The sequence below is a fragment of the Peromyscus maniculatus genome, chromosome 2 (genome assembly GCF_049852395.1).
Source record: "Peromyscus maniculatus bairdii isolate BWxNUB_F1_BW_parent chromosome 2, HU_Pman_BW_mat_3.1, whole genome shotgun sequence".
Classification (NCBI taxonomy): domain Eukaryota; kingdom Metazoa; phylum Chordata; class Mammalia; order Rodentia; family Cricetidae; genus Peromyscus; species Peromyscus maniculatus.
In genome coordinates this window covers 121,801,239-121,825,144 of record NC_134853.1, presented here as the reverse complement: position 1 = coordinate 121,825,144, position 23,906 = coordinate 121,801,239, and the positions used below count along the sequence as shown (strand labels likewise).

Here is a 23,906-nt window from a genome sequence, read left to right as displayed (position 1 = left end):
ACCCTCTCTTTCCCATTCCCTCAGGGAGCAGCCACACCCCTTTTGCGTTAGTCATTTCCTTTCTTAAGCAAGGGCAAGCCAGGGTGTAAGGAAAGGACTGTGTGCCCTTGCTGGATAGAGGCTCCTAGACCATCATGCCCCTGATGAAAGTCAGTATCCAGTATGTGATCAGACTTGACGAAGGGGCCTTTTAATGAGGTAGTTATGGAGACAGGGCTCTTCAGAGTTAGAGTGCCTGGAAGGCTGTAGCAGTTCAGCTGTTTGGAGTTGGGGAAGGTGTCTAGTCAAGGAGAGTCTTGGCTTTTGTCCAACTCTCCATCATAGGCCAGAGCCAATGCTTCTGTAAAATGTTCTTTGCAGAGTCAGAGAATAGGCATGGGGAGGAGAACTAGAGCCCTGATACTCTCAAATATAATAAAGAATGGGCTTATTTAGTTAGGAATGTGGCCTAGAGCTACCTAGACCTTTGGGCCCATGATACAGTCTGTAAGGATCTTGTTGATGACAGCCTTCAACATAACACTCTCCTTACCCCATTCTTTCAGAGTCTTATGTAGCCCAGGCTGGTTATGAATTCTTGGTCCTCTGCTTCAGCCTCCTAAGTGCTGGGAATACATGTGTATTACCATGCTTGGCTCTCGCTCTGTCTCTCTCTGTCTCTCTCTGTCTCTCTCTGTCTCTGTCACACACACACACACACACACACACACACACACACACACACACACACACACACACACACACACACCAGTGTCCTAAGTGTGGACTGGTTATGGCCGCCAGTGAGCAATTGCTATATTCCCTCTTGCTTGGTCATTTCTTGTATTGACTCTGGTTGCTTATTAGTTTATTAGTTTCTTTTCTTTTCTTTTCTTTTCTTTCTTTCTTTCTTTCTTTCTTTCTTTCTTTCTTTCTTTCTTTCTTTCTTTCTTTCTTTCTTTCTTTCTTTCTTTCTTTCTCTCTCTTTCTCTCTCTTCTCTCTCTCTCTCTCTCTCTCTCTCTCTCTCTCTCTCTCTCTTTCCCTCCCTCCCTCCCTCCCTCCCTCCCTCCCTCCCTCCCTTTCTTTCTTTCTTTCTTTCCTTTTTTGTTTTCGAGACAGGGTTTCTCTGTGTAGCTTTGCGCCTTTCCTGGAACTCACTTGGTAGTCCAGGCTGGCCTTGAACTCACAGAGATCCGCCTGGCTCTGTCTCCCAAGTGCTGGGATTAAAGGCGTGCGCCACCACTGCCCAGCACTTATTAGCTTCTTGGTAAATTATTTTGAGATACTCAATAACTATCCCTTGATTCCCTCAAATTATTTTGAGAAACTCAATAACTAGGGGTATTGGTGATTCGGTTGATTATAAACTTTTAGGTTGGAAATTTTACCTTGAGAATTTGGAGAGCACTGGATGATGGTGTCCTTGTCTTCTCTTCAGTGCGGCTGTTTTAAGGCCTATAAGTGTTTTAACATCTTGATTTCGGCCTGTGATGTGCTTTATTCTCCATAGGAAGATCACAGTCTTTCCGTTCCCAGGGTTCTGGGATTCTCAGGAAAGCCCAGACCGGGGGCTGTCTGCCCCTCTGTGCCAGCCTTCCCCTTCCCGCCGCTGTGGCCTTCTGTTCCGGGAGCTTGTTCTTGCTTGGTTTTGCTGAGGATTTTCTACCTTCTGTCATCTTGTGTCTCTCCTTTGGGAACTCAGATTTGTCACTGTCTGGACTGGTCTTCTTGAAAGGATTTCCTTGTCTCTTTTCAAACTGTTCAAGGCCAAACCTTGACTTAAACTTTTCAGTTAAGCTTATAAAAATTAAGGTATAACCTGTGTGCACTAGAGTGTACAAACCCAAGTGGTTGTGCTCCATTTTGACAGTTGTGTACAAAACAGAACATCAATTTAGAAAGTTCCATAAGGCCCCTTTCCAGCTTGCCTTTTCACCCCCCCCCCCCTTTTTAGTGGTTGCTTTGTTCTCTGAAATGTAACTTAAGAAACTGCTTTTTCCTTCTTGGTAATTTTTCTTTTCTCTTTTGGAAGAGTTTCACACACTTCTGTGGAGGCTTTGCTCACAGTGAGGAGTCGCCTTTCTCTCTGTCTGCACTGGAGACTTTCTGTAGACAGCTGTTCACTTGAAATGTTTGTTAGGGCTGGGTGGTGAGCTTGTGGCTGTGGCTTCTGAACTTTGAACTTTCCTGGGTGACTGGATTGAACAGTTAGCTGTTATATGCCGAGGTCTGTCTCTTCTGGTGAGATGGTCACTTTCCTCCAGTTTCTAGAGTTGGGTGATGGCTGCCACATCTTTGAGACCATACTGAGGGTTACCTTGATGAGGGCAGCACCCAGAGTGTATGCACAGACATTTGATGTGCTTGAGGTTCCTCTGGCTCGCCTGGCATCTCTTGTCTCTGTATCTTTCTCAGAAAAGAAGCCTCCAGACCCATTATGATCAAGCCACAGCTACTGGCCACATGGCCATCATTTAACTTTGTTTGTTTTGGTATTAATGCTTGAACTGCGGGCATTGTTCATGTTAAACACATGCTTCAGGGACACCCTCAACCCTCATTTCATTTTGAATTTCCTAGTATTTATAAGTCAGGTCTTTGGGCCAGTAGCCACATTTTCAGTGCTCAGTGGCTACCATGTCAGGTAGGTTAGCCACAGAACATTTCCATTATTGTGGAGGAGTATGTGGGAAAGTGCTGGTCTAAACTTGTCAGGACAGACAGACTGGGAAATAGTGTTTTCTTAGAGGCTTCTCCTCTTCTTCACTTGTCACCGGAGTTCTGGAGAGGGCACTCCCAGTGTGCACGCTGAGGCCTCGCTGCTGACATTGGCTTGCTTGTTTGTTTTTGCCCTTGTCAGCCTGGACTTCTGGTCTCCTGGGCTCGTTAAGTCCTTTCCCCACACATCCATTTTCTTGCTTCCAAATGCTAGCACAGTTTCACCTGTCCTCTTCCCATCACCAACTTGTGGATTTGCTCCTTAAATAAAAAAGCCTTACTCTGCTAGTTTACATAACTACTTCAAATAAATAACTTCTGTTTTAGCGGGGTTTCAGGGACTAGTGGAGACTGGTGTTTCCTGTCGTTTAACCAGGGATCTTGACTCATTTACTCTCAGTCCTACAAATAGATGGAGATGTGCTCGTTTTCACTTCCCAATGAAAAGAGGCAGGGGGAAAGAATTGGCTCAAAAATCACATTGCTGCTAAGTGGGATACAAACTTAGGTGAGAATTTTTTTTTTTTGGTAGCCTAGGCTAGCCTTTAATAGAATTCAACTTAGAAGTGATTATAGTCTTGTGCTGTATGGTGTGTTCAGAAAAGACCACTTAATTATTACAGCTATATTTTAAATATATCTGTGCAGACATTTTTTCCTTGTTTTCTTGGGATGAGTATTGTCTCCCAACTGTTTATTTCTACATTAGTCCAGGACTTTAGGACTAACTTTGTTAGTTGTTGGAGTGTCTAACAGCAGAAGCATTTCATTGTTTAACTTAAGCCTTTTCCTCCCTCCCACCTCTGGTTACCCTATTAGAATGGTTGCCGTTCCCGTCTCTTTAGTTAGACTTCACTTTGTGTAAGACACTGAGTTAATTCTGTTTATCTTTGACTCTCGAGTGCCTGGCTCATTGTCTGAGGATTCATAAACGTTCGGTTCAGCTTAATTTCTTAAAAATCTTAAGAGGATTTATCTATTTTATGTATATGAGTGTTTTGCCAGCATGTGTATATAAGCCTGCAGAAGTCAGATGAGGGTGTTGAATCCCCTAGAACTGGAGTCATGGATGGTCGTGAGCCACCATGTGAGAGCTGGGGACTGAACTTGGGTCCTCTGGAACAGCAAGTGCTGTTAACTGCTGAGCCTTCTCTCCAACCCCACCCAATTGCTTTCTTTAAAAAATTTTTGTTTATTCTTTGACCATTTCATACATGTATATACACAATGTATCTTGATCATATCCATCCTCTCCTTTCCTCTCCCCCTGGACCCCCCCTCATCACATCTCCTCCTCCTTCTCCCATCTTCATATCATTTAAAATTTGTCTATAACTCACTGAGTCCACTTAGTGCTGTCTGTACGTGCAAGGGTTCAGGACCATCTACTGGACCGTGGGTAATCGACCAAGAGCTACAGCCCCAAAGAAAATTGCTGTTTTCTTCACCAGCAGCCATAGATGCCAATAGCTCCTCAGCTGGGGTGGGGCCTTATGAGCCCCTCCTCCATTCATGCTGGAGTGTTGACGGGTTTGGTTTTCTGCAGGTAACCCAAACTGCTGTGAGTTCTGTGTGCAACGATCCTGACAGGAACAGAAGACAGCACAACCATTTAGTCTAATGGGCACCCAGCTCAGTAGCATTTATTTGGACTGTTGTTTTTGTTTTCCATCTTCCTAAATGATCTGTAAATATGAACGTTTCTTAAAGTCACTATTCAGTGACCATCTCCAGCCTTTATTTATAACATTGTTTTCTCAGCATGATTGAGAGTCCACTCTGGCCGCCGCTTTCTCACTGCTATAGCTCTGTTTCTGGACACCACTCCCTTATGGACCCTAGTGCTCCCATATGGACCCATTGCTCTGCACTTCATAGAGGGACTTTTGTGCTCTTGAGTGTGTGATTCTGCACACATCCTCTTAACTTTTGCCTGAAATATATTATCTCCAGTCTGATCTATTTTTTTCTGTTTAATATCTATTATTTTTCTGTTCATATCAGCCCCATGATATTTTCCTCGTGGAACCTTGCCTTATCCACACTTACCTAGAATTACAGGATTGGTTCTGCTTCCATAGCACTTCAGTTCAATGCAAAATATCATCAGTCCGCACACAGTAGGCATGTAAAAATTATTGGAATGAAACTGAGTGTTGTGGAATATTATTTTAACTGGACAAAGATGTGTTACATTTGTTTATGCTGAGGGATACTACTTTAACTGTATAAAGGTGTGTTACTTTTGTTTATGCTGCATTTGTTTAATTATGAAAAGATGTGTTGCATTTGTTTCACCTTGCCTGCCTAAGGCACCTGTTAGGTTTAATAAAAAGATGAATGGCCATTAGCTAGGCAGAGAAAGGATAGGTGGGGCTGGCGGGCAGAGAGAATAAATAGGAGAAATCTAGACTTGAGAGAGGAGCAGGAGAGAATGAGGGTCACGCCTGGAGCCAGAAGCCAGGCAGACACCAGCCAGCCAGAATAGAGAATCAGTGAATGTAATCGATACAGAAGAAAGGGAATAAGCCCCGAAGCAAAAAGTAAATAAAGAGAAACAGGTTAAGTTAAAAGAGCTAGCTAGAAACGAGCCTAAGCTAGGCTGAGCATTCAAAACTAATAAGTCTCTGTGTCATGATTTGGGAGCTGCATGGTGGCCCAAAAGAAAAAAAAGCCTGGTACATTTTGGTGCCTAGTTAAAATAATACTCTACAACAACTGAGTCCTAATGCTAAGTGAGCCTGTGGCAATTGACTTCCTCTTTGTTGTTTTTGAAATCTGCCATGGGCAGGGCATTCCCCTTTAAGTCTAATTTCCCAGCATAATTAGGATTCAACTTCACTTTGAAGTATTCCAATTTGTACATTCCATCATCTGTCTGTCCACCCCACTGTCCAGGGTATCTGAGGGGAAGCCTGTTTTTACCTTACACGGTGGATTTGCTCGAGTGGGAAACAGTTGTGATGCAGGGTTGTTTTTGAAACAGTTTCTCTGCAGCCAGTCAATTAGGAAAGTCCCAAACTACATGCCGGAACAGTCACTTTTGATACATCTTCAAAGGCTGAAGACTTCACTTTTCAGGACTGTCCATTGCTTTCATGAAGAGCTGTTTCCATTCTAGGAACCGACCTCTGCTGCCTTTTCCTGATGCTTATGCTCAGCACCAGTCCAGGGAAACTCCAAGAGTGTCTTGGTTCTTCTTCCATTGAGTCTGCAGTAGAGTCCGGCTGTGTGTGCAGCTGGAATGGAAGCCAGCCTTCTGAAGGCAGGAGGACTAGGAGGTTACTTGGTGAATGTTTGGAGTCGAGCTTGAGATTGAGGGTTCAGGTTCTTTGTCTGCCACTTCCTAGCAGTATGACCTTGGGAAACTACTTCAATCTATCTTAAAACGTAAAACGTGGATGGGGTGCTCACTATAAAGATTATTTTTGGTTTTGTTTTGTTTAGTTTTGTTCCCTGCATGTATGTATATGTACCAAGTGCTAGTGTTTGTCTGGTGCCCATGGAGGTCAGAAAAGGGTGCCAGATCCCCTGGAACTCGAGTTATGGGTGATCATGGGCTCTGAGAATTGAACTCAGGTCCTCTGCAAAGAGCAACAAGTGCTCTTAGAAAAGCTCTGAGCCATTTTTCCAGCCCCCATTCTCTAAAGTTTTAATTGTGTTTAGCTTTAGACATAGACAGCTCAAAAGATTGAGGGCACAGGAGTAGGCTCTGCCCTGTTGCTTTGTAATAGCTTCTTGTCAATGCAAGATGCTTCTGCCTTTGGGTAGATGGAAAAGGAAATCAATGGGAAGAACCCATGGGGGCCACAGGAGAGAGAGACGGAGGTGGGGTGGGGTGGGGGGTGGGGTGGGGGAGATGATGTAACTGGTTACTAGGGAGCGGTTACCTGTGCATCTGCTTTGGGAGTTTTGAGCTGGTTAGATTTCTTTCAGGATTAAGGGCTGAACCTTAGAATCTCTTAGAAAGTTAATAAAGTATTTTTCAGGGTTTCTATCCTTGGAGCCCCTGATTTAGTGGGTGCAGGGTAAAGATTGGGATACATATTTTTAAAAAGTTCCTTTAAAAGTCTCATGTATAGCTGGCCTTATTAGATTTGATGATTGTCGAATTGAACATTGAACATATAAAACATTGCAGATCATTTGCTATATAATGTAAGGGAAGTTGATAATGTTGTAATCCTTATTTTATAAGTCAGAAGACAGAGGTGCATTATTGTAAATACATTACAATGGAGAGCTTAAATGATCTAAGTTAAATTTTATTAGTTATAATTTAAAGCTGCCCCTGCATTTGTGCTGTTTTCTAAAACTTTCCTATGTTTAGATTATTTGGAAGGAAAAATAAAGAAAATTATGAAATAGCAAGAAAAAAGTGTATTTAGAAGTGGAGATGTTCAAAATGTAAACCCATAGCTGCTGCGGTGGTAGATGACTGTAAACCTGCCATAAAATGGAAGACTGAGGCTAGAAGATCACCCATGACTTCAAGACTAGCCTGAGCTACATAGTTCCATGTTAGCCAGGGCTACATGGGGAGATCCTGTTAAAGAAAGAAAAAAGAACCCCCCCCCAAAGAAACAAACAAACAAAGAAGGTCAATATGTACACTTAGATATGTTTCCATTTGAAGCCTACAGGATAGTATTTTCTCCAGAAATTTAAAAGCTGATTGCTGTTATTGTAAAAGAGAAAGAAATTCTGTCTGCTATCATTGCTGTTGAGCTGATCCAGGTCATTAGATTAGTTAATAATAGGGCATTTGGCTAGGGAGCCGCAGACCTGGCTGGAGTCTCAGCTGCTATACTAATTACTCTTTGTAAACTTGGGTGAGTTCCTTGAATCATCTCTTTGGCATGCATTTTTTCCTTTTTGCTATATTGAGAGTTGAATGTAAGGGCCTTGTACATACCAGCATGTACTTGGGCATCACAGTACACCCTCAGTCTCTGGCACATAATTTATTTGTAATGGAGATGGTACTACAAACCTCTGTCCTATATGATGATGTAGAGGTATAGTGAGGAAATATATAATGTAAAGGTATGAAACGGTGATGAGTAGCTGTGTGGCCATATGTCCCTGTTTGCCTGTGATTGGGTGTTACTAATAGCATCCCTTTTAACCCTCCTATCCCAGGTTGGATGATAAATTTTATCTTCACCTTGTTCTCATAATTAATGCCACAAAAGGAAGATTTTCTGCTCTCATTATTTTGGTCTCAAATCACTCACCAAATATAGTAGTATTACTTAGATGCTTTCTGGCAATTTTCTTCAATTTTATTTAAACTAAATTGATAAGTGGATGAAAATTGTTTCTGTGCTCCCGAATAATTTTCTTGATTGAATGTGACTCAGCTCCATCAACCTTTTAATTGCCCATTTTGGCTAGTGTGTCAGAGAAAGTAAATGCCAAGTGCAGGGAGAGAGGGACAGAGACAGAGGCACAGAGGAAGAGAGTGAGGGGAACAGGGAGGGGAGAGGGAGCGTGAGTGTGAGTGAGCTGCATGCTGACATGAGCAAGTGCAGGGGATGGCTTTGTGGAGGAAAACTAAGAATGGGGGGGATACAGTTTTCATCTTAGGCTGATGCCCTGACTGCTAAATGGCCAGTATTGATATTTCTAAGTGCACTATAAATCTCCAAGTAGTCAGGAGGCTGCAGAAGAGATCAGATTTCAGATATTCTCTCCTTACAAATATTCCTCCAAACAGAGGCCAGAAAAATTCTACATTCTTCAAGGAGCAGCACCCCACACTTAAAACAACAACAACAACAAAAACCAGTGCATTGCACTTGAGCCCGGTTCCCTGCCTTTTTAACCCTTAAGAAATCCAGCCACACTAATGGCCCATCTTTCCTGTCTCTGGAAAGCTGTGTCTGCAAGTAACTTTCCACCAGTCTTGACTTTTGTTCTTACACATTTTCTTGGACTTAGATGCTTTTTATAAAAATATATTTTCGGGTGGTAGTGAATGCCTTTGATCCCAGCACTTAGGAGACAGAGGTAGGCAGATCTCTGAGTTCTAGGCCAGCCTGGTCTACAGAACAAATTCCAGGACAGCCAGGGCTACACAGAGAAACCCTGCCTCAAAGAGCAAAAACAAACAAAAAGTATATTCTTGTTTTATTAAAGACACTTAATAAACTAATCTATAATCTTATAAGTTAATAGGCCCCAAAGATGGCTCAGCAGATAAGGGATCTTGGCACCAAGCTTGAGTTTTTTCCCCAGAATATACATGGTAAAAGGTGAGAACTGAGTCCTGCAGTTGATCTGATGACCTCCACGTGCATTCTGTGGCATGAACTCTTCCATAAACAAACCAACAAACAAACATAAATAAATGTAATAGACTTTAAAAAAAGAATCTTTTGGGTTAAGTCAGATATTAAACTATAAATATGATGTAAAGAGAGCACTGTAGTTTCAACATTATTTTGATATAATTATTCGAAGTATAAAAAGTAGAAACTTTGGGGGCCACAGAATTAATAAAGAATATACACAGTAACTTCCAGGCTGTTATGAGGCTTTTGATGGTAGGGCTTCATGACCCCTTTGACCTTGTCTGGGAATTCAGTACGTGTTTGCCTTTGGGCTAGAGAATAGCCACATCTAATCACACAGCTTCTCTGGATAGAGGTCATGTTTGCAGATACAGTGTGCACTTAATACTCACTTGAGCAAAGCATGTGTGTGTGTGTGTGTGTGTGTGTGTGTGCTTCCTATGAACATACGGCACAAGACTTTTCTAAAGACTGGAGTATGTCCTTCCATTTTTAACAGACTTGCGATTTGCCCAATTAAAGTTATTTAAATAGCGTTTTGCTCGTATGGAGACTAGGCAAGATAGGACTCTTCACTATTTTCCCTAAATGTGGGAATTCAAGCAAAACATAGTTGATGATCCATTTTTCCCCATCTGCAGAGTGAAACTTGGACTAATGGAGTAGAAACTTGACTGTCTTGGAAGCCTGAGCAGTACAATATATAGACTGGAACAGTGTATCTGAAAATGGTAATTTAGGAGAATAGTCTTTGTCATGTTTAGATTAATAGGGTTATAGCCATATGCAAGTGCCATCTTGAGAGGATCAGTGCCCTGAGATTGAGCACAGGAAACACAAGCGCTCTCTTTGGCCTAGTGAAGAATTGGTAAGAATTGTGGATTGGTACATTAACACTTGACCTGGACAGTACTTGCTTGACTCCTCCACATCCCAGAACTCCCTAGAGAAGATGGGCATGTTTGAAGTGTCTGCACTGCTCTTCCAGTTAAGGGATCAAGAGACTCCATTATCACTACCCTCTCTTTACCTGTCTCATCTTTGGATAGCTTAGATAAACGCCAGATTCCTTCTGAGCAGGTTTCAGGTTCCAGCTGAGAAAAATAATCTGACCTAGAAGGATTTAGGCTAATGAGAAGAGCAAAGTAAGCTTCAGAGTTCTATACTAATTGCAAATGTAATGTTGGTGTGAGCAGAGTTTTCTTTTTCTTTTATTTTGTAGTCCTTACTATTTGGTGTGGTTCTTTATTAAAAACATCTTTCAATAAAGGATCATGTTTGCATGTCACTTTTGTTTGTTTGTTTTTTTGGTTTTTCGAGACAGGGTTTCTCTGTTGCTTTGCACCTTTCCTGGAAGTCCCATTGGAGACCAGGCTGGCCTTGAACTCACAGAGATCCGCCTGCCTCTGCCTTCCAAGTGCTGGGATTAAAGGCGTGCGCCACCACCTCCCGCATGTCACTTTTATATCTGATTTTACTTAGAGGTAACCCTGTCTTTTCAGGAGGTCAGTTCTCTAAAGTCAAGAAGGTCTCAACGTGACAGGGCTGGGAGTTTGTCCTAACACAATCTTACATGCATGTTCTTATTGCATTTGAAAAGTGTGAAATTCAGAGAGAAGACCATTTTGGAACCCTGGACTTTTCTTAAATCCCCTTTTGCTCCAGATCTGAGGAAAGCTGAGAGATTTATAAGGCTATAGCAGTCTAATTCTTCCCCACAAGATACACCCTTTTCACTTTCTAGTAGCTGTTCCTTTTTTGAGGACACCAGCAGGAATGCATGAGGACGTCTATATACAATGGGTACATGTGTTTATGCTTCTCTAAAATACCTGCTCCCATTCCTATGTCATGATTTTTCAGTTCAGAATTGGACAATATGAACTGGTTCCTATGCTCCAGGCACTGCTGGTCCCATCTCAGCTTTGTGTCTTTGGTTTTGGGAAACAGGCTGCCCTGGAACTTAACCTATCACCCAAGCTGGAATGGAAATCCTCCTGTCTTTGCCTCATTGGTGGCTGCAGTTATAGGCATGGGCTACAACTGTAACTCCTCACCCCCTGCCCCAGGCTTTATTTATCTGTGTGTCTTAAGTATATGTGTACATGTGTGGAGACCAGAAGAGTGAGTCAGATGGCCTCATCTATCACTCTCTCCCTATTTTATTGAAGCAAGGTCTCTTCCTGAACCTGGGGTTCACATTTTCTGGGATAGGCTGGAAGCAAATAAGCCCCAGAGATCTTTCTGTCTCTGTCTTCTGTGGAACCGGGGTTATAGGTATGTGTATGGTGGCCAGCTTGTTATGTGGGTGCTGGAACTTGAACTCTGGTCCCCCATGGTTGCAGGGCAAGTGCGCTAACTATTGAACTGCTCTTCAGCCTTCCAGTCTCTCTTTTTTAAAAAAGTAAGATTTTTCCCTGGAGCTGGAGATGTGGCTCAAAAGTTAGGAGCACTTGCAGGTCTTGCAAAGAACCCAAGTCAGTCCTCGGCATCCACATGGAGAATTACAGCCATCTGTAGCTCCAGTTCCAGAAGATCCAGCACCCTCTGCTGACTTCCTCAGGCACCAGGCAGACACGTGATGCACAGACTCACATGCAGGCAAACACTCATGCACATAAAATCAAAATAAATAAATCTAAGAGTTAGATTGCTTTTGAGAAGAACTTTTTCCCCCAAACAAACCTAGTTGTAAAGGTGTTGTTACTGGGAAGGCTAGTGTGCTATGTTCCGTGGATGTTCCACTCTTCACAGCGTTTCTTCATGGCCAGAGCAGAAGACTTAACAGAAGAAAACATCTGGATCTGTGAACTTGTCAGGGTGGTAAAGGAAAACACAAGCACAAAAATAAAGAAGGAGCAGTCTATACCCTCTCTTCCCAGTTTCAAGAGGCAGCCTTGTTCTGGAAGCAGTTTTGTTCTTAACAGATGAAGGTCTGGGTTCAGGATCTGCCTTTCTGCTGTCTGTTCTGAGGCAGTATTCACACAGTCATCCCCATTTGCCATTTATCAAGCATTCATTCATTCGGTTTATCAAGCTGTGGGCCAGACACAGCAGATCCAGCAGCACAGTCATCACAGCTCCCGCCCTTTGGTGCTTGTGCTGAGACAACGATGGTGAGATGGTGACTGAGAATACTCACCACAGTGCAGTGGTGAGAAGTGTTGGCCGTGGGACACATTTTGAAGCTAATGCTGATAGAAGATGTGGGACGTGAGGACATAGATGTGTCAAGACTGACCTTTGGAGGTTTGATCAAACAGTGTGGTGAACACTGGCATTTGAGATGGTGGCTACTGGTAAGGAGGGAGGAGGAGATGTTGGTGCGAGCTCTAAGCAGAGATGTTGAAAAGGTAGGCAGTTGGATGTTTGAGACCAGAGCTTTGAGATAGTGGTCTTTACATCAACCACCTGGATCTGGTTGTCAGTGTAGACAGCGACAAGGTGAAGGTTGACCTTTTAGGACATTAGTGTCTGAGTGTGGGAAGTGGGGAGGCTCTAGCCTGAACACTTGACTGAACACGAGACACCAGAACCTGACTCTCCTCCCCTCAGCTTGTGCAGGAGTCAAAGGGAAGACCACACCTAAGCACTCACATGACTCGTTTCTTAATTGTGTCCTAAAGACAGGACTGGGAAGGCTGTGTACAGAAGTGATTTTTCCACTTGAGATTTCTTCCGAATCTGTTGTGGGATATTGTGATTTTGGTAAGTATCAGAGCTTTTCTGTAGGTACTTTGTTCAGCACCGAGGAAAGTAGGTGGGGACAGGAAGGTTTGGGAAATGTAACAGTGTCATGCTAGACAGTAATGTATGCTTTCAATATGACTGTCTGCACTTTAGTCTAAGGATGTACAGAGGATCTGTGAACTCTTACTGTGAGAAAGATTGTTGTACTCAAGGCAATGTAAATTTTGTATATGGAGATAAATACATTTGTAAATACGTGTGTACTAATTACAAATTGCATGTAGTTGGTAGCATCTGTTTTTGTGAACAGATAGATGTGTGCTTGGGTTCCCCAAATCCCTGTAAGCTGTTAGAACTTGCCATTTCCCCACCCTGCTCTTCCCCTCTGCCATCCTCGGCTGGCAAGCAGGCGGGGTTTCCTGCAGAGTGGGCTCTGTTCTGGGAAGACCTGTGGCTCACTGCCAGTGTGCCGTCTAACTCAGCCAACCGTGCGGTGAAAAGAGGAGACGTGCAGAAAGATAGGGGAGAAACAGGAAAATCAAGTAGGTCGAAGGAGAAAACTGAGGTCTAGGCTAATGGGAGCTGAGAGCATTTGGGAGGGGCTTTTGGAAGGGCCCCAATCTCTAGGCACTTCGCCCCGATTTCCTTGAGCTTCTTCCATTGTGCCCACCTACTGTTGTCAAAATTGCAAGGATTTGTCTTGAGTTGCATTACTGAGTAACAGAAAAGTGTGGCCTTCCCTGGACATTGGTTTCTAGGACATTTACTTGAAGTAACAATATAAAAACTTCAATTCTGCTTACTTTTGAAGTCTGATCTGATAGTATTGCAATCTTAGATCTGACCTCCTGCTTCTGTCTGTGTAATTTTAGGATATGTTATGTGGACAAGAGCAGGCTGAGGGAGAGGAAGGAGATGGATGAATGTCATTTCTGGAAATCTACATTTTGTTGTCTACCTAGGAAAGAAGGCCTTCCGAGGTGGTATCTCTGGTGAACATAGAAATTTGGTAAATGCAAGAGGGCACAGAAATCATCTGATGGCGATTCTCTCAAATACATATTCCATCAAAAAAAGTGGTCCCTAGCATGGTGGAGCACACCTATGGTCCTAGTACTCAGGAGGCTGAGGCAGGAGGGTTGTAAGTTTGAAGCCAGTCTAGGTTTAATAATGAAACTCCTGTCTCAATCTCTTCTCCAGAAGTAGGTCTCTTGGTCAAATAATTTGGCAGAAGATGAACACTCACTCTGTGTGATACCAAATACTTGTGAGTCCTTGGCTGTTAAGAATTATTTGACTCCCTGGGCGGTGGTCTACAGAGCAAGTTCCAGGACAGACAGGACTGTTACACAGAGAAATCCTGTCTCGAAAAACAAAAAACAAAAACAAAAAATAATTATTTAACTCACATTTTGCTGATTTATTTCACTGTGGATTCCTATTGTCCTTTTTCCCTTTATTGAGCACTGTGCTATAGACAGGCACCACTCCACCGAGGTGCAAAGAGTTCCAGGAAACATGGTTTGGGGTGCTTCTTTAGTTAAACCATTGCATGTAAATTAAGCTTGATATTTTATTTCTTATGGTCCCTGTCCTCATTTGTAATACAAATATGTAGAATGAATTAGTCATTAATGTTACCAATAGCTGTGACATTTTCCGGCTCTGATTCACTAATTAAACCAACTTTTAAAAAGTGTTTCCATATGAAAGGTTTTCTCTTTCTTACTCCTTTTGTACTTAGTTTAGTGCCTGCCATGTGATCCATTTTAGTAAACATTGAATAAATACGTACCTCAGGGGTTTAGGACCTGGGACCCCTGTACTTGCAGGTGGTAAAGTAAAAAGGATCTTGTCTGTGCCTGTGCCCTCAAGGAAATTTCCCAGGACACTGGCATGTGCCATGGAGAGAACTCAGGTGACGTTCTGAATTGTGATCATCTGTGGGATAGCTGTTGGGCAAAATCTTTGCTCCAAGTCAGGTGTAGGGATTAGAACCAAAGTAGGCTGTGTGACATAATCTTCACAAGGGGCGTCACTGAGTTAGGGTCGCCATACAATCCTCTCTTCCCTACCAATGACTTTGTGATGCAACAACAGAAAGAAACGAGTTCATGTTGTTTTTGTTTTATAGACAAAGGAGGAGTGTGGGCTTAGAGATTTAGGGACATGTCCAAGTTGACATAACTTCTGAGTGAAAAGCCACAATTAGGCCATGTGTGTGTGATTCTAAACCATGAGGCTTCCTGGCTCTCATGGTGCCTGATGTCTTTCGTCATCCCATTCACATGAAATGTAGGGACCATACTTCTCGAGCGTTTTTGTGTGTACCAAAATGATCATAAAATTATCAATTCAAACAATATAGGTTGTACATTTAGGTGTGTAATTTATTGGCATTAAGCATATTCACAGTACCATATAACCATAGCGACCTTTCCCTTCCAGAGTGACTTTATCATCAAACAGTCTTCCTTCATTCTCTCCTGCCCAAATCCTGTGGCTTCCTCAAAACTTGGCTCTGAATTTGACTACTCTATGTAATTAATTTAAGTAGAGTTATATAATATTGGACTTACTTCACTTAGTCCACATAATTTTGTAGCATATTATTTGAATTTCATTATTTTGTATGGATTAATATTCCACTATATACACATCATACTGTTTATACACTCATCTCCTGGTTATCTGTTGCCAGACACTGAGTATCTCTACCTCTTCAAGGCTAGCTTGGCACCTCAGTGAAATCCTGTCTCAAGATAGTTAGAAAAGCTCGTTTATTTTTTAAAGGAGGGAGGCCTAGGATGTAGCTCAGTGGTAGAGCACTTGGTGTCTAGCGAGTGTGAGGTCCTAGGTTCAATACTCAGTACTACTATGTATAATGCATAGGATTGCATTAATTGATTTTTGCATTTGTCTGTGGATATAAACAGTTAAGCTGACTTTGCTCTTTGATAATCTCTTGGAGAAATGCTCAGAAGTGCCTTCATTAGTATTTATTTTGGTGGCATTGTGGAAGTTCTGAAATGTCATTTAGGGACCTGAGTTTGTGGTACACATTTGCCAACTCTGTCCACAGCTGGCTTATGTGGGGTACAGCCTCAGTGAGGACCAGAACTCTTCACACCCTGGGCACTCCTCAGCGAGCCTGCTCAGTTGATGCAAACTTCTTCCAGGCTTCTGGAGACTGAATGATAGATAGGGTAGGCATGGCTGTGAAAGCGCTGTTCATTGCAGCCCCGCCCCCTCCAGTTCTGCTCAAATGCCATTGGTCAGATTCCAAGGTTAAGACCTGAGAAGGTCTCAGGGGGATTCTGAGTCATCAAAGGTAGATAAAATTTCACTCAACATCATTTTGGTGCACACAGCCATATTCAGAGATCTGGAAAAACAGTTAGTTACCTCATGTCTATCTGTTATCTAGAACACTGAATTCTAGGTAAGAAGGATCAGGTTAGTGTGGGCAACACTGCTTCATAATAGACGTCCTCCTGTTGTCTGACTTCCGACTCTGTGTTAGCATAACATGTTGTAAAAGTAATTCCATTGGCTCCCAGGAGCGGCCCCCTGAACATGTCTGGGCCACAGTAGCAGTGGAGGTTGAATCACCTGCCATAGATTGCTGATTCCCTGCACTGTCTGTCTGTCTGTCCAGGTCCTGGCCCTGCTCTTCAGTCAGGACAAAAGATGTGGGAAAATTCTGACTCGTTTACACTTATACTGTAATTCACAGAAAACCTCTAGCTTCTCATTTTATCCAAAAGTTGTGTGTGCGTGCGCGTGCGTGCGTGCAAAGTTAGATCATAAAGTTTAGATGTGTGCCCAAATGATTATTCAGATATTTGAGGTTAGGTTATTTGCTGAGTTCGCTTTTATTGTCTTGGGATATTCACTCTGGGCCTGGAGCCTAGGGTAGGGGGTAGGGTAGGGGGTAGGCGGGGTTCTCAGCCATGGTAGCCACCCATGTATCTGTTGGTGATGTAATATTTGGAAAGAAACATGTCATTTTCATACAGTTGACTTTCAAGCATCCTGTGTGTGTGCCTTCTCTGTTATCTTCTGAGTCTCTGCCTTCACACAGCACATGTGCACACATGAGATTTGCCCGTGCTGAAGGGGTTGCTTGTTCTTGGGAGGTGTATCTGCAGAGGAAAAGCCAGGTTCCTTAGTAGGTACCTGTGTCCCCCTGGCACCCAGGCCAACCTTCTCCTTTAGCCTGCTCTCTGTACACCTCCATTCAGCCTCCATTCTGTCTTCTGTTCTCTTCCTGTTTCTCTGGTTTGGAGTATTTGCTGTAGTCAGCTCCTAATCTCACAGTGCCCTGGAGGTCCCACTCACATTCCACCTCTTTTGTAGTGGTCAGAGTATTGCATGCCTTCTGCGGGCCAGGTGTTTCCTAGACACATCTGTCTGTCATATATAGACATACCTGTCTATCACTTACCTACCTATCATCTATTTATCTTTTACAGAATTAAAAAAATGCATAAAATACTTAGTATTATCCTTATTTGCTGGAAAACTGTCCAGTTGCAGAAAGTTGAAAGCTCCTTGAACCCAGCTGCTAAGGTTCTTTGGCCTGACCAAATCCGCCATGCCGGTTCCCCTTAGTCTTCTGGGGCTGACTGTCAGCGCTGTCTGTGCTCGCCGACAGTGTGCTCTTTGCCTTAGTCAGGTGTGTTCCACATCTGCAGTCACCTTGCCGCATTCCGACGTGCTGCTTTGCTCACTGTCTTATTTCCTGTTCTTCCACTAAACTGCTTTCCATGAAGACTTTGTGTTGGTGTTACTTAAGGATGTCTAGGAGTCCGCAAGTTATTTCTTCGGCTCTATTTAGCCCAGTTAATCATTACACCTACCATGATGTTTCCATCCACTAATTACTGAGTGTTTTTAGCAGATCTCCTTCGTCTTCCTCTTTTTACACCTTTACACACGACACACTATGGCTGGGGTTGTGTCCTCTTCCTGCCCTGTCCCTCGCCCCCAGCCAAAAGCAGAAAATGTAAATGGAGTGTCCAGTCAGTTGAAGGGTTGTCTGTTAGACAATGGCTTTGACAGGGTGATGGAGATAGGCATGCTGTAGACCTGTGTGGGACCTCATCTCGAGGCCTCCAAGTCTCATGCAGAGAGGAAAGTGCTTTTCTTGATAAAGGACAGCTGCCTCTGGACACCTTTTCTAGTTAGTTGGTAAGAAACAAAGACTTCTAATTATGATAACACTTGCCATCCAGAATGCAAAACTCAATGGCCCTTCCCATAATTCCTGTTGACAGCCACATACTACATTTTTTTCTCCTTTTACAATGGAAATTTGGTTGAAATATGGTCAAATTTTTTACCAGATGCGAAGTAAACACTTTGGAGTTTGAGCTCATTAAGTTTTGCGGAGGCTCACTGGGAAGTGTGACCATAGAAGTAGAACCTGGGACTGTGGAAATGCACCATGGGTGAGGGTAGGGTAATTGACAGAACTTAAAATGGGCCTTTGAGCATCGTCCCTAGCTTTTTGTGGAACTATGGTATGACCCTAGGAGGCAACTGTCTAGGAGGGACACTAGTGAAGACTGAGTTCTCTTGTGGCCAGTCTCTACCCATTTTTATTCGTGAATTGTGGAATTTATTTTCAGGTTCTAGCATTTTAAATGTGTATTAGATGGAAGAAAATAGGGTAGAATAGAAAATAGTGAATGGCACCTAGTGAGGGTAAGCCCTTGTTCGTTTGTTTGTTTCTTTTTTGGATTTTTGAAGCAGGGTCTCACTGTGTAGCCCAGGTTGGCCTCAAAGCTCACCATGTAAGAAAGGGAGGCCTCAAATTCATGGAGATCCAACTGCCTCTGCCTCCTGAGTATGGGATTGCAGGGGTGTCACCTGGCAGAAGTTTCTGTTTGTGAAGCATGTGGGTGTTGTAAGATGCATTGGTCACTGCAGTCATAGTCCCTAGTGAGTGGGTGCCTGGCTGTGCTGCAGGAAATGGGGTGGGGTGGGTAGAAGGGTGGGTTCAGGTCTGTCTGCTGCTCGGGTCTGCTGGAGCCTTGCGTGTGTTCCATAGCACACCATTGCCATCTGCTCAGAGCTCTGCCTGCAGTTTAAAAGGGTAGCACCTTGGGCTGCATTTATGGCTCAGTGGTTGTGTTTGCTTTGATGGGCTGGTACCCTGGGCTTATCTCCAGCCTTGAAGGGAAAAAAAAAGGGGAGTCCTTGTTAGTCATACATACTGATCATGATTTCTTGGCTGAGAAGTACTGGGAACTTTGTAGGGAAAACTTTTTTTTTTTAAATCCATTTTCTCCTTTTTTAATATATAGTTTATTTGTTTTTGTTTTTCGAGACAGGGTTTCTCTGTATAGCTTTGCGCCTTTCCTGGAACTCACTTGGTAGCCCAGGCTGGCCTCGAACTCACAGAGATCCGCCTGGCTCTGCCTCCCGAGTGCTAGGATTAAAGGCGTGCGCCACCACCGCCCGGCATCCAAGTATATTTTAAGGCAATAACCAAATTGCTTTAGAGCACAGAGTGAGTGATGTTCTGTTTGGGGTTGTCCAGAACTTGATCTGTATTGCTTGCTTGGTCTCCTGAGTCGTCTTCCATGAGGCTGTAGGGCTGAGGGGCTCTGACTCTCTCCTTCTGGCTACTGAGCTTTTAAGGAGTTGTGCAGGAAGCAGAGTCCCCACCTGGCGATGACTTGTGACCCTTGGTGGTGGTGCTAGCACGGTCGTCTGCCCCTCATGCTCTCACACTCACTATCACCCTAACTACTCAGATAAGTGACTGTCGTTTGTACCTGAGAATGCCAAGGGGTTAAAGATGTCCAGGATCCATGTAAATGGGTTTTTGCCCCCAAAGAAATTTGTACAAATTTTAGGACACACAAATAAATTAGCACAAATTAGCAAGGGGTGTGTGTGGGTGGGTGGGGAGCTCAGGGTCACTTCTTAGTCACCAAAGTCATGGTTTCCTTCAGACTTTGCCAAGAGGTGTGTCAGATAGCAAGGTTCCTTGTCCTTGGCTTCATGGCATTGCCTAAATTATATTAGTGAAAAATTGTGTCACCTTATGACAACATAGTTTCTCACATTTGCTTTGCGCCCCCCCCCCCATGTATGTACTTGTTCACTTGTATGTGTGCATATGTGTGCGGCAGCGGGATTAACCCCAGGCATCCCTTCACTTAGGCTGGCCAGTGCGCATCACGGCTCCGCCCCTCTGCACTCCTACCGCCTTGCCATGCTGCAGCCATGCACCTGCTGCAGCCATGCACTGCCGCCCCCAGCTTTGACACAGGTGCTGGAAATCTGAATGGAGGCCCTCATGCTTATGCAGCGGACACTTTGACAACTGAGCCATCCCCACCCCACCCCCTCTTTTGGGGGGGTTTCGAGACAGGGTTTCTCTGTAGCTTTGGAGCCTGTCCTGGACTAGCTCTATAGACCAGGCTGGCCTCGAACTCACAGAGATCCGCCTGCCTCTGCCTCCCAAGTGCTGGGATTACAGGCGTGCGCCACCGCCGCCGCCCGGCTCCCCCTTTAAATCTTAAGAAAAAAAATTTAAAGGCTTATGTAAATTTAAGAGAAACTGATCTAATGGCCGTAAAGCTTTTAATTTTGGCATAAGATTAGGGAACTCTAATTATCATAACAGTCTTGCAAAGTAGTCAGTTTTTTAGTTAGTTTTATATTGTAAACAGAAAGTCACAGAGGTTAAGGAAGTACCCAAGGTCACATGGAAAGAAGCAGATCTGATCACTCAACCCAGGTTGGGGTGACTCTCGGAGGCCCAGACTTCTGCTTTCATCTGTATAGAGCCCTAGAGATCATCTAATGCTTTTTCATTGTGCAGAACTTGAGCCCGGAGAGTTAGGAGGCTTGCTCAAGACCAGGCACGTCCTGGTCACTTGTCTTGCTGAGACAGACTGGCACAGACTCTTTCCGCACCCTCCCCACTTCTCTGTAACGTCTAGTCCTTCCGGCCTTTTCCTGTGTGCTCGTTCCCGGTCCTCCTGGTCCAAGCATCTGCTGGGGCTGGGGCTTTTCCATTCTTCTGGCCCTCTTCTAGAATAGTTGCACAGCCCTCCCGCCCTCTCAATCTTGATTTCTCCAATCTGACAGCTGCTCCTTTCCCAGATGGCTTCCCAGCCCAAGCCTCACACTGTACCTTCTTGACTGCGGTCCCCACTGCCAGTTTTTGGTATCCTAGTGCATCCTCCTCCAGATGCCGAGGCTCCTGTTTGTCTTACCAGCTGGAAATGGACCTCAAGGTTTTGGTATACATGCATGCTTAGTCTCTGTTCCCATGTTGTGTGTGGGGATTCCTTGCAGCCTGCATCTTTTCCAGAAAGGAACAGGATGGCAGCAGGGGCACTGGACAGGGGGTGCCACCCACTGGCAGTTGATCGTGGGAATGTCCTAAGCCAGGTCTTTTCATCTGTGTAAGGGACTATGAATCCTGAATTTGGTCAAATATTTGAAAGCCCTTTTAGGGACAAAAATGTGTAATAAATGCTAGGTTTCGTTGTCATGGTGCTCTCAAGTCCCTTAGATGGCTGTTTAAGAAGCGCTGACTGAAAGACAGGTGTCTATGTCCTGCCTATCATCTCTCTACTCCCCAACCCCGTTCTAGAGACAAGTCCTCAGTATGTCATCCAGGCTAGCTGGGGATTTGCTCTGTAGCTCTGGCTGGCTTCAACCTCATGACCCTTCTGCGTCTTCTTCCTAAGTGCTGGGATGATAGGCTGTGCTGCCAGGCCTGGCCCAACTTCCCCCTTCTGAGAATCCACTTCAGCCACCATGTCTTTGACCCCAAGGAAGTCAGTGGAGATGGCTTCACTAAATCTTACCATGGCCTCTTTAATAACATTATAGATACATTAATGGTAATTAGTTTAAAAGAAAGAAAAGTAAAGCAGAATCGAGCTGCCCAGCATCTTGGTACAGTGTGGCTTTTAGGAAGACACTGACTGACTAATTAAACAGAGTACTGTTTGCTCTGGTCAGAGACCTCCTCTTGCCTAAAGCAGGCTCTTTGGGAACAAGGCAGAGTCTGACCCATTGACTTGGCATTGATCATTTGCTCATTCCTAGAAGTTTATTGTAAATGAAGCAGCTTTTACTATTGTGGCATATTCCTGGAATCGCTACTGTAGTTAGAAGTGAGTGATTCTGTGTGACAGGCATGGCATATAGAAAAGCCATAATTCTGACTCACTGACAGGGAAAAAATGCAAGTTTTGTAATTGTATTATGTCATTCTTTTGGCTGGAGTCCAGCAGCTTTACAGTGTCTTGCTGAGCTCTCAGCAGAACATTACCCAGGTCTTAGCCAAGTGCTGGGTCTTGGGAGACAGTCCGTGGTGCTGGTGGTTGGTGGCATTGTGGTGTGACGAGAAGACAGCAGATGGTTTTCCTGAACTGTGAGGACCTAAGAAAGTTCCATGTCCAGGCAAGGTAGGCTTGTGCCGAATCACTGCCACACTGCTTCTCCCACCCCAGGGTGGCAGGGGCCTAGAGCTGTGGGCTGGAGCACAGTCAGGGTGGGCAGTTTAATGACTTTGATGCTCTTGCTTGTTTTGAGATAGGGTCTTGCTGTGCAGACCAGGTTGACCTTCAAACTCACTTTGTAGCCTAGGCTGGTCTGGAATTTGTAATCCTTCAAGCCTCCTGGGTGCTGGATTGTGTAGGCCCTCAGCACCACACCTAGCTTAATGGCTTTCTCTCTGACAGTTTTAGAAGGCGTGTCATGAGATCAGTGTCCTGGATGATGTTAGATGGAAAACTACTGAAAAGCCAGAGAAGACAGGATAATGGTGACTGTAGGACAATCTTTGCGGAAAGAGCAAGGTCCTCCAATCAGGAGCCACACATTGGGACTCTTGTCACTCACACTGATTAGCCCCACACAGCTCAGGTTTCCCACACATTGAAGTGCTAGTGGTTTGCTCTGTCATAAACTGAAGATACTTTGTGCATGCTGGGGCTCCTCCTTGGCTGGCACTGTATGCCATAGCTATAATCAGATGAACAGAAATTACGATCCACATATAGGGCTTCCTGAGAGTGGAAGTCTGTTGGATGCTCTATGTGTAATACTTAGCTTTTGCCAGTCTGTGAGATAAATGCTCTTTTATCTCCCTACTTGCAGTGGGAATAACAAGGTTCAGGGATGCTAAGTCATTTGCCTGGGAAGCCAGATTCAAGTCCAGGTCAGTAGGATTCTAGCCTTTGTACTTGACCCTCAGCATACCTGACTGCTGCATGGTACCAGGCTTCTGTTTGTCCTATGCCTTTTCCCAGCAGGTTCCCAGCCCAGAGTATTCAACATTATAAAGTTCTCTTTTCCTTTTCTCTGAGTTTTTCAACATTTTATCAGTACTTTCTGCTTTAGAAAGGTCTTTGATTTCTTAAAATGATTCATTGTAGGTAAGACAGTGTCTTTTGACCTGAAACTCAGTGTATAGAACAGGCCGGACTAACTCAGAGAGAGACTTCTGCTTCTGCCTCCCAAGGCATGTACCATGGCTCCTGGCAAGGTGGTGTTTTTAGTGAAAATAATCAGGTTCATGCATTGTTTTATTTAGATTCTTAATTTTATTACACCGTCACTCGGTCTTCTTGCTGCACAATCTGGCAGTGTCTTTGTCACAGACACTCACTTCTGATGATGGTATTCTGGAACATGAGAACTGTGAGGTAAAGTTTCTCTTTTGCCCTCTATCTAAAATGTAGTCATCTGTTTATCCCTTACACAAACACTAATACTTCAGGAGCTGTCTGGATTATCATATAGAAATTGCTGGAACTTTGCCTATTTGGAAATAGTTCTGAGTTGGTTGCATTTAGACTCACAAACTGTTTTGTTTGTTTTACTTGTCCATCAGTCAGAAACTATCAGAGGTGCTTGCCACTTACGTAAGACTGTGATAAAGAATTTAAGAAATCTACAGAACATCTCTGATTTTCCCTTGCATAAACCAGTACCAACAGACTTGGGCCACAAAGTAACCCTCTGCCACTGAATGAAGGCTATTTTTTAAGTCGCTGGTATAATAAGGGGGAAGAGTTTACTGCTTTCACCCAGACACTTTGGGTTGTTTATCTTTATTGTTCCTGTTTTCTAAGCTGCTTAACATCCACTTGAAATCCCCAGTGAAATGTGTCTTTTAAAGGCTGTTTCATGGTTCCTGCTGGTCTGTGCCTCTGGGACTGAAAACTTTGTTTTTTAATAAG

The 23,906-nt window shown here is 43.9% G+C and overlaps 1 protein-coding gene across 5 annotated transcripts in view; it reads left to right on the top strand.

The window, feature by feature from the left end:
• Jak1 (Janus kinase 1) overlaps nt 1-23,906 on the top strand; it is a 120,895-nt gene that overhangs the window by 48,714 nt on the left and 48,275 nt on the right. Inside the window, exon 1 of one of the 5 annotated variants that reach the window (XM_076564568.1) lies at nt 21,951-22,127. The exons of the other annotated variants lie outside the window; for them this stretch is intronic. The gene's annotated coding sequence lies outside the window, so the exon portion shown is untranslated. Of the gene's footprint in view, nt 1-21,950; nt 22,128-23,906 lie in introns of those variants that run through there. 5 annotated transcript variants of the gene reach the window in all.